The following is a 10,745-nucleotide window of genomic DNA, read 5'->3' on the forward strand; positions in this document are numbered from 1 at the left end:
GATAGGAAGATACAGCATCAAAGAGATGATAGATAGAAGACAATTTCTCCTATGCAATGTGCTCATCTTTATTGGGATAGGTATTTCAAAATACATGCTGTTGTGCATGGATATTTTAAAATATTATAAGATTATTTTTTAACATTTACATATGTTGTTTAATTTGCTTTGAGAATTTACTCATTTGTTTTAGTCGATCGTAACACTTTTTGGTTAGATTTTTTTACAGTAATTCTTCATCACACATGTAGAACTACACCGTGTCTTCACGATAATTTGTGTCAGATATCAAATCTGTTACAACCTAAATATCAGCAGGTTGCTAGTATTTAAAAAATGATGTGTTAGGTGAATAGATGTGAGCTGCAGCAGATGAAATCTCCTCTCGAAACGGGCCCTCCTCCCTAGCGCTCGCGCGCTCTCCTGCTTACGCTTCGCTCAAAGATCGCTGGGACGAAGCCTCCTCGTTGGCAGCCCATTTATCTTGGATGCGGCCCATTTAGCGCAGGCTTTGCGGAACATGCTCGGTCCCTGCCGCTCGCTCGTAATCCCGATGGAAGATTTGACTGGAACGCGGTATTTAAGCTGGTCGAAAACTCTCCCCGTTTCCGATGTGGGACTAATTCCGCGTGACGTGAGTACTTTACATGTGAAACATGAGCGGGCCATGTGAAACCTGAGCAGGCCGCGTGACGTCAGTACTTTACCGATACTTTCGGTCTGCTGCGTACATGTGAAACCTGAGCGGGCTCCACAAATCCATTCGGCTCTCGCGACTACGACCGAGTGACTGGACTCCATTGCATGTGTCGTGCGTTGGGTGTCCAGCTCACAGTAGCTTTGCCTCGCGTAGCTAGCTAGCTAGGTTGCTTTGCTTTTTTTTTCCTTTCATTCACGTGGCTAGCTTAGGGTCACTATATTTATTAACAAATAAAAAACAGGGGAAGTTAGCTGATTTCTGTCGTGACTTGACACGTACCTAGATGAAAATGTAGGGGAACAACAAAGTAGACAGTGCGGAACAAGAACCTAGACGGAGGGGAACAACAACCTCCACGATGGGGAACAACAACGTAGATGGTGCAGAACAAGAACCTAGACGGAGGGGAACAACAACTTGCACGAAGGGGAACAACAACGTAGACGGTGCGGAACAACAACCTAGACGGAGGGGAACAACAACCTGCACGAAGGACAACAACATGACAGAGAGGAACAACAACCTAGATGGTTGGGAACAATAGCTTAGACGGCGGGGAACAACAGCTTGAACGGAGGGGAACAACAACCTGAATGGAGGGGAACAACATCCTAAACGACGGGGAACAATGGCCAAGATGGTAGGGGAACAACAATCTGGATGGAGGGGAACAACGGCCTAGACAAGGAGGAACAACAACCTAGACGGTAGGGAACAAACAATTTAGACGGTGGGGAACAACATCCTAGATGACGAGGAACAACGACCAAGATGGTAGGGGAATAACAATCTCAATGGAGGAAAATAACGGCTTGAACGGAGGGGAACAACAACCTGAATGGAGGGGAACAACAGCTTGAACGGAGGGGAACAACAACCTGAATGGAGGGGAACAACATCCTAAACGACGGGGAACAATGGCCAAGATGGTAGGGGAACAACAATCTGGATGGAGGGGAACAACGGCGTAGACAAGGAGGAACAACAACCTAGACGGTAGGGAACAAACAGTTTAGACGGTGGGGAACAACATCCTAGATGAAGGGGAACAACGGCCAAGATGGTAGGGGAACAACAATCTGGATGGAGGAAAACAACGGCATAGAATGGCGGGGAACAACGACTTACACGATGGGGAACAATGACATAGACCGAGAGGAACAACGACCTACACGGAGGAGGAACAACAGTCTAGAAAGCGGGGAACAACGACCTGCATGGAGGGGAACAACGACCTGCACGGAAGGGAACAATGACATAGACGGCAGGGAACAACAACTTAATGAAAATTAAAAACATGAAAAATAAAATTAAAGAATGTAAGAAAGAAGAAATCAAAGAAAAAACAATTGTGTAGAAAAAGAATATAAGAAACAAGAAAAAAATAGAAAGAAAAATACGTGAAAAAGCATGCATGAAAGAAAAAAGAAAGGGAAAAAATCCCTGTCTAGGACGCTCTGGTTGCATATAGATAAAAAATGTCCGTGCAAGTGAATTATTGAAAAATACTACAGTACAGCGGCAAGTGACCCTACGAACTTCGAGCCCCAGGATCGAATCCTGCTTTGACGCTTATTTGGTCAAGTTTTTACCATCGCGCCCATCTGATGGGCCGGCCCATGATAGCTCATCCTTCAGCGAAACGACTACTCTGCAGCGCGCACGCGCTAGCGAGTATTTTCCCTCGAAACCTCCCCTTTCCCCACCTCCGGTCAAGAGTCACATGTGATGGGCCGGGCCGATCATATGTCCATCTCAATAGAGTAGCTAGGCGGAGATGGACTAAGAGAGGTACTGGATTTAGGTTCGTACTAGGAAATATGCCCGCGCGTTGCGGCGGATAACTTTTACTGAATATTACTTCTTAGAATGCAACTACCAAGAAAAATAAGTTGTCCACTTGTATGAGAAATAAACAACAGGTTAAATATCAGTAAGAGAAATTCAAGCAAATTTAAGTAAAACAGCAGCAAAATCTCCTTTCTGATGATATTTCAAAGAAGCTTTTGAATTTCACTCTATGTTGTTTTCAACTAAATGTTAGTACAACAAAATAGAAATTTCGTGACGATAACTCTGACCTGTAATTCTGTGTCTAATTCTCTTTCTCCCGCAAAAAAAAAAACTCTGACCTGTTTTTGGATTTCTTGGATGATCATTGTACGTATCTCAATGCTTTCAAATAATCCTCAGAAAGTTCATTGTAGTTATCTTTTAAATAATTATTCAACAGAAGTAATCTGGATGCTTAACAATCAAACTCCACGGCGATTACAAGTCCACACTCAACAGAAGGCATAAACATGTCAGTCAATGCCAGCGCCAGATTCTTTCCAAAAACCAAGCTATTCTCAATGATAGTATCACAGAATTCGTTGCCATATTCTTCAGCTCAGAGGTGTTGATCCGATCTGTGCCTACAGAAACTAAAGGTTATAGTGCCCTGCTCAAGCTGAAGGTCGTAGACGGACACATGCGTGGGCTAACCCGGCCCTCAAAATATGACAGCAACGTACAATGAGCATCACTAATAAAACACAATAAATCATAAAACAAACTTGCAAATAAGTATAAATGATTGATCTCCCAGATGTTAAAAGAAGCCACTACTCATTTGCAAGTACTGTAATAAAGACAAGGATGAACCGTAGCTAGCTACCCCTACTTCGTCTGGAGCAACCGAGCCGTGTCACTGATTGAGATTTCAGACAAAGTTCAGATGTTTGCTAGTGTTAACTGTAATAGTTGACAAGAATCGATCGCAACTTACTTTATAGAGTGAATTGGTCACTATGACGAGCTATCTTAGCCTTTTCTCCTACCTAAATCCATCAATCTGTGATTAAAACTAAATAATTGCTGATGATAGCTGACAAAGACCACGAACCCCTGCTCGATCGAGGGGCTGCTCGCGGGCGGCGCGTACGTCGCGGCGGACGAGCTGCAGCGGCTCCAGCGGAAGCGGGGGCCGCGGCGGGAGGCGGTGCAGCGGCTGCGGCGGGGGTCGGCGGCGACGGGAGGGGCATGGCGGCGAGATCCCGCCGCACGCCACCACCATGCTCGCGACCGCGATGCTGCCGGCTGCCACCCGCTCGATCGCGGGGCTGCTCGAGGGCAGCGCTCACGTCGCGGCGAACGAGCCCCGTCCGCTCGCTCACTCCCGCGTTAGCCGCCCCTTGCTCTTCGCGCCTCCCGACTCCTGAGGCCCGCTCCTGCTCAAGAAAGGGGAACGGGCCGAACGGCTGCCCAGCGAGCCACACGCGGGGGAAAAGGGACACGCCGAGCGTGCCGCGGACGGCGAAGCTTGAGACGATCTATTTGCCGGAGGGTCTCGGTTCTGCTCGGAGTCGCAGCTGCGCACCTTGGAGGAGCCAGACATCGCCAATCCGATTGAAGAAAACAACGGCGCGGGGGCAGGGTTGGGGCGTATCGGACCGCCTAAGGACTAATCGAGGTGGAAAATGCCAGAGAGGAACAGATCGGGACGGATCTCTCCTGCGAGGATGTAGCGCGCCGAGCAGTGGTGGGCGGGGCGGAGCGCGCCGGTGAGCAGAGCTCGAGCGCCTGGGGCGGGTGGTCTGCGACAAACGGAAGGGGGCGACGGAATCGAGCGGTCTGCGGAGGAACCGTTTTTACTTGGCGGTGGCAGTTGCCGTAATTTCAACAGAAAACTGAGGGTAAATTAAAAACGGACGAAAAATTAGGGGAGAAACCTTACTTCCTTTATTAGTAGGTATAGATATATTAGTTTGAATAAGAGTAAATCTAGGTGTGTTCGGCTGGTCTTCGGCTTCCTGCCGGGAGGGAGATAGTGGGTCTATCGGCCAATATCTGGCGTTGCCTGCTTATTCTGATCTTTGTTGCGGTGCTCTTATGGCTCGAGCCGGACACGAGGGAGTGGGCAGCCACTAGAACCTCCACAAATAAGGTCACCGGTTGAGTTCTTGATATAGTCGGAGATCTCCGAGTTGGCTGTCGTAATGGCAGGACAAGGAGGCTTCTCACGGGATTTGGTGCTCTGGGAAAGATCATCGAAGCTGCCTCGGGGTGTTCCTACACTATGGCAAGATGCATCTGTGGTGATCTTCGGTCGGCATGGCGAGCACTCCTCACGCCGGTGCAGTTTCTGTGGACGAGCATCATCAACCTCCTTCGATGGAGGCCTACCTACCTCAATAATGTCGTGGTTCAAGCTCATCTCAGGCCAAGTGGTATTGTCTCTAGCGCTAGAATGGGTCACCGTAATCGCAGGTTCTTCATTGCAGGCGGCAAAGAAGAAGAAGAACATATCGCTTTTTTCTCAGATATTTCTAGGGCCTTCTTTGTAAGAATTTGAGACCTTGTTATTATTTATTTTACTATGAAGGTCCTTTATGTAACTTGTAAGTCCATCACAGTTGTTTAGTGCAGTTTTTGGGCCTTTTTTGGTGCCTTTCCCCGTTTATAAAGTGGTGAACAATTTTGTTCTTTCTTAAATAGACTTGTGTCCATATTTTTTGCAAATTATATGTTTGCCTTACAAAGATTTATGTAAAGGCCTTGATGTATCAACACATGGCTGAAATTTTAGTTAAGATTTTTCACCTTATCTCATATTGTGACATGTGATCGGTATTGGGGCACACAGAGAGGATCGTCGATAACCATGTAGCCCCACTATGCATGTGTGAAATGGATAAACTTCGAGGATAGCTTATACCTATGCCTGTGTGAAATGGACAAACTTCGAGGATAGCAGGACTATTCTAGAACCCCCTTAAGAGTGGTTCTAGAATAGCTATTCTAGAACCCACCCTAGGATGTTGCAGACTAGTGATACGTCTCCAACGTATCGATAATTTCTTATGTTCCATGCTACTTTATTGATGATACCTACATGTTTTATACACATTATATGTCATATTTATGCGTTTTCTGGAACTAACCTATTAACAAGATGCCGAAGTGCCAGTTCTCGTTTTACTGCTGTTTTTGGTTTCGAAATCCTAGTAACGAAATATTCTCGGAATTGGACGAAATCAACGCCCGGGTTCCTATTTTGCCCGGAAGCATCCGAGACACCCGAGAGCCGCCAGAGGGGGCCCTGTGGGCCCCAGATGATAGGGTGGCGCGGCCAGGGCTGGGCCCGCGCCACCCTATGGTGTGGTCGCCCCTTTGACCCTCCTGCGCCGCCTCTTCGCCTATAAAAAAGCCCCTGCATCGAAAACCCTTACGGAGGAAGCCACGGTACGAGAAAAGTTCCAGAGCCGCCGCCATCGCGAAGCCAAGATGCGGGGGACAGGAGTCTCGTTCCGGCACCTCGCCGGACGGGGAAGTGCCCCGGAAGGCTTCTCCATCGACACCGCTTGCCATCTCCACCGCCATCTTCATCACCGCTGCTGCTCCCATGAGGAGGGAGTAGTTCTTCATCGAGGCTCGGGGGCTGTGCCGGTAGCTATGTGGTTAATCTCTCTCCTATGTACCTCAATACAATGATCTCATGAGCTGCCTTACATGATTGAGATTCATATGAGTTTTGTATCACTACTATCTATGTGCTACTCTAGCAAAGTTATTAAAGTAGTTCTATTCCTCCTGCACGTGTGTAAAGGTGACGAGTGTGTGCACCGTGTTAGTACTTGGTTTATGCTATGATCATGATCTCTTGTAGATTTCGAAGTTAACTATTGCTATGATAATATTGATGTGATCTATTCCTCCTACATATGCATGAAGGTGACAGTGTGCATGCTATGTTAGTACTTGGTTTAGTCTTTTGATCTATCTTACACTATAAGGTTACTTAAACATGACCATTATTGTGGAGCTTGTTAACTCCGGCATTGAGGGTTCGTGTAATCCTACGCAATGTGTTCATCATCCAACAAAAGTGTAGAGTATGCATTTATCTATTACGTTATGTGATCAATGTTGAGAGTGTCCACTAGTGAAAGTCTATTCCCTAGGCCTTGTTCCTAAATACTTGCTATCCTTTGCTTGTTTCTTGTTTTCTTTGCGTTACTACTTGCTGCGTTACTACTTGCTTGTTTACTTCCTACAATATTACTATCATCAATTGCATGCCGAGTAAGCTATTTTACGGCGCCGTACTCCTTGCTCATACTTATTCATACCACCTGTATTTCACTATCTCTTCGCCGAACTAGTGCACCTATTAGGTGTGTTGGGGACACAAGAGACTTCTTGCTTTGTGGTTGCGGGGTTGCTTGAGAGGGATATCTTTGACCTCTTCCTCCCTGAGTTCGATAAACCTTGGGTAATCCACTTAAGGGAAACTTTGCTGCTGTTCTACAAACCTCTGCTCTTGGAGGCCCAACACTGTCTACAAGAATAGAAGCTCCCGTAGACATCAAGCACTTTTCTGGCGCCGTTGCCGGGGAGGAAAGGTAAAAGGCACTCATACTCCGGTTCCAGGTAACAATACTTTTCTAGCGCCATTGTGTGTGTGCTCGAAGCTATTTCCTTTAGACTCTGCAATTGCGACATTTGGTTTCTTGTTTACACTAGTTAGGCACAATGGACAACAATGACCTTTTTATTCTATTTCCTGATTTAAGACATGGATGGTTTGATGCGAAAATTAAAAAACCCATGGAACATATTAATATGAATGCTTTGAACACTATTGTTGCTAATGCTATGGAAAATTCTAAGCTTGGGGAAGCTGGCTTTGATGAGCATGATATTTTTAGTCCCCCAAGCATTGAGGAGAAAATTTACTTTGATGATACTTTGCCTCCTATTTATGATGATTATAACGATAGTAGTCTTTTGTTACCACCTGTTATGGAGGATAAATTTGATTATGATTACAATATACCTCCTATATTTGATAGCTACTTTGTTGAATTTGCTCCCACTACAATTAATAAGAATGACTATGCTTATGTTGGGAGTAGTAATTATTTTATCAATGAGACTCATGATAAGAATGCTTTATGTGATAGTTATATTGTTGAGTTTGCTCATGTTGCTACTGAAAGTTATTATGAGAGAGGAAAATATGGTTGTAAAAAATTTCATGTTACTAAAACACCTCTCTATGTGCTGAAATTTTTGAAGCTACACTTGTTTTATCTTCCTATGCTTGTTACTTTGCTCTTCATGAACTTGTTTATTTACAAGATTCCTATGCATAGGAATCATGTTAGACTTAAATGTGTTTTGAATTTGCCTCTTGATGCTCTCTTTTGCTTCAACTTCTATTTCTTGCGAGTGCATCATTAAAACTGCTGAGCCCATCTTAATGGCTATAAAGAAAGAACTTCTTGGAGATAACCCATGTGTTATTTTACTACAGCAATTTTTGTTTTGTTGAGTCTTGGAAGTTGTTTACTACTGTAGCAACCTCTCCTTATCATGTTTTTGTGCCAAGTAAAGTTTCTATGTCAAAGTTGATGTTATATTTGGGATCGCTGCGCAGAAACAGCATTGCTGTCTGTCACGAATCTGGGCACAGGCCTCTGTAGAAAATTCGAAAAAATCTGCCAATTTACGAGCGTGATCCTCGGATATGTACGCAACTTTCATTAGTTTTGAGTTTTTCCATTTGAGCAAGTCTGGTGCCAGCTTTAAATTCGTCTTTATGGACTGTTCTGTTTTTGACAGATTCTGCCTTTTATTTCGCATTGCCTCTTTTGCTATGTTGGATTTATTTCTTTGATCCATTAATGTCCAGTAGCATTATGCAATGTCCAGAAGTGAAAATAATGATTGTGTCACCTCTGAATGTGTGAATTATTAATTGTGCACTAACCCTCTAATGAGTTTGCTTGAAGTTTGGTGTGAAGGAAGTTTTCAAGGGTCAAGAGAGGAGAATGATATACTATGATCAAGAGGAGTGAAAGCTCTAAGCTTGGGGATGCCCCCGTGGTTCACCCCTGCATATTTTAAGAAGACTCAAGCGTCTAAGCTTGGGGATGCCCAAGGCATCCCCTTCTTCATCGACAACATCATCAGGTTCCTCCCCTGAAACTATATTTTTATTCGGTCACATCTTATGTACTTTACTTGGAGCGTCTCTGTGTGCTTTTATGTTTGTTTTTGTTTTGTTATCTTAGTTCTCTGAATAAGTTCATCCTTGTGTGGGAGAGAGACACGCTCCGCTGTTGCATATGGACACATGTGTCCTTAGGCTTTACTCATAATGTTCATGGCGAAGTTTCTTCTTCGTTAAATTGTTATATGGTTGGAAACAGAAAATGCTACATGTAGTAATTGGTAAAATGTCTTGGATAATGTGATACTTGGCAATTGTTGTGCTCATGTTTAAGCTCTTGCATCATATACTTTGCACCTATTAATGAAGAAATACATAGAGCTTGCTAAAATTTGGTTTGCATAATTGGTTTCTCTAAGGTCTAGATAATTTCTAGTATTGAGTTTTGAACAACAAGGAAGACGGTGTAAAGTCTTATAATGTTTACAATATGTCTTTTATGTGAGTTTTGCTGCATCGGTTCATCCTTGTGTTTGTTTCAAATAAACCTTGCTAGCCTAAACCTTGTATCGAGAGGGAATACTTCTCATGCATCCAAAATCCCTGAGCCAACTACTATGCCATTTGTGTCCACCATACCTACCTACTACATGGTATTTCTCCGCCATTCCAAAGTAAATTGCTTGAGTGCTACCTTTAAAATTCCATCATTCACCTTTGCAATATATAGCTCATGGGACAAAATAGCCTTAAAAACTATCGTAGTACTCGAATATGTACTTATGCATTTTATCTCTTATTAAGTTGCTTGTTGTGCGATAACCATGCTTACGGGGAACGCCATCAATTACTCTTTATTGAATATCATGTGAGTTGCTATGCATGTCACGTCTTGTACCGAAGGATCTATCATTTTAGTGGTTGGAGCATGCAAAATTGTTAGAGAAGAACATTGGGCCGCTAACTAAAGCCATGAATCATGGTGGAAGTTTCAGTTTTGGACATATATCCTCAATCTCATATGAGAATAATAATCATTGCTACATGCTTATGCATTTAAGAGGAGTCCATTATCTCGTTGTCCATGTTGTCCCGGTATGGATGTCTAAGTTGAGAATAATCAAAAGCGAGAAATCCAAAATGCGAGCATTCTCCTTAGACCTTTGTACAGGGCGGCATGGAGGTACCCCTTTGTGACACTTGGTTGAAACATGGCATGCAAAGACCCGGTAATCCAAGCTAAGTAGGACGAGGTGCGGACACTATTAGTATACTATGCATGAGGCTTGCAACTTGTAAGATATAATTTACATAACTCATATGCTTTATTACTACCGTTGACAAAATTGTTTCATGTTTTCAAAATAAAAGCTCTAGCACAAATACAGCAATCGATGCTTTCCTCTTGAAGGACCATTCTTTTACTTTTACTGTTGAGTCAGTTTACCTATCTCCTTCCACCCTAAGAAGCAAACACTTGTGTGAACTGTGCATTGATTCCTACATACTTGCATATTGCACTTGTTATATTACTTTATGTTGACAATATCCATGAGATATACATGTTATAAGTTGAAAGCAACCGCTGAAACTTAATCTTCCTTTGTGTTGCTTCAATACCTTTGATACGTCCAAAACGTATCTACTTTCCCGAACACTTTTGCTATTGTTTTGCCTCTAATTTGTGTATTTTGGATACAACTAACACGGACTAACGCTGTTTTCAGCAGAACTGCTCACAGTGTCTCGTTTTTGTGCAGAAATCCAACTTTCGGGAAAATCCTCGGAATTTCTTCGGATGGCCCTATTTTGCCAAAATATTGACGGAGCCGGAAGGGCAAAGGAGGTGGAGGCCCGAGGGCCCCACACCACATGGCGGCGCGGCCCGGGGGGGCCCGCGCGGCCATGTGGTGCAGCCCCTCGGCCGGCCTCCGACGCCCCCTTCGGACTACTTATTGGTTTCGACCCGAAAACGCACGGAGAGAAGTCGAAGTCGCCGGAAACCCTCCGAGAGCCGCCACATCGCGAAACTCCGTCGCGGGAGCCGAAGTCTCCGTTACGGCACTCCGCCGGGGCAGAGAATTGGAGGGAAGTCAGCTGCCCAGG

The sequence above is a fragment of the Lolium rigidum genome, chromosome 3 (genome assembly GCF_022539505.1).
Source record: "Lolium rigidum isolate FL_2022 chromosome 3, APGP_CSIRO_Lrig_0.1, whole genome shotgun sequence".
NCBI classification, from domain to species: Eukaryota; Viridiplantae; Streptophyta; class Magnoliopsida; order Poales; family Poaceae; genus Lolium; species Lolium rigidum.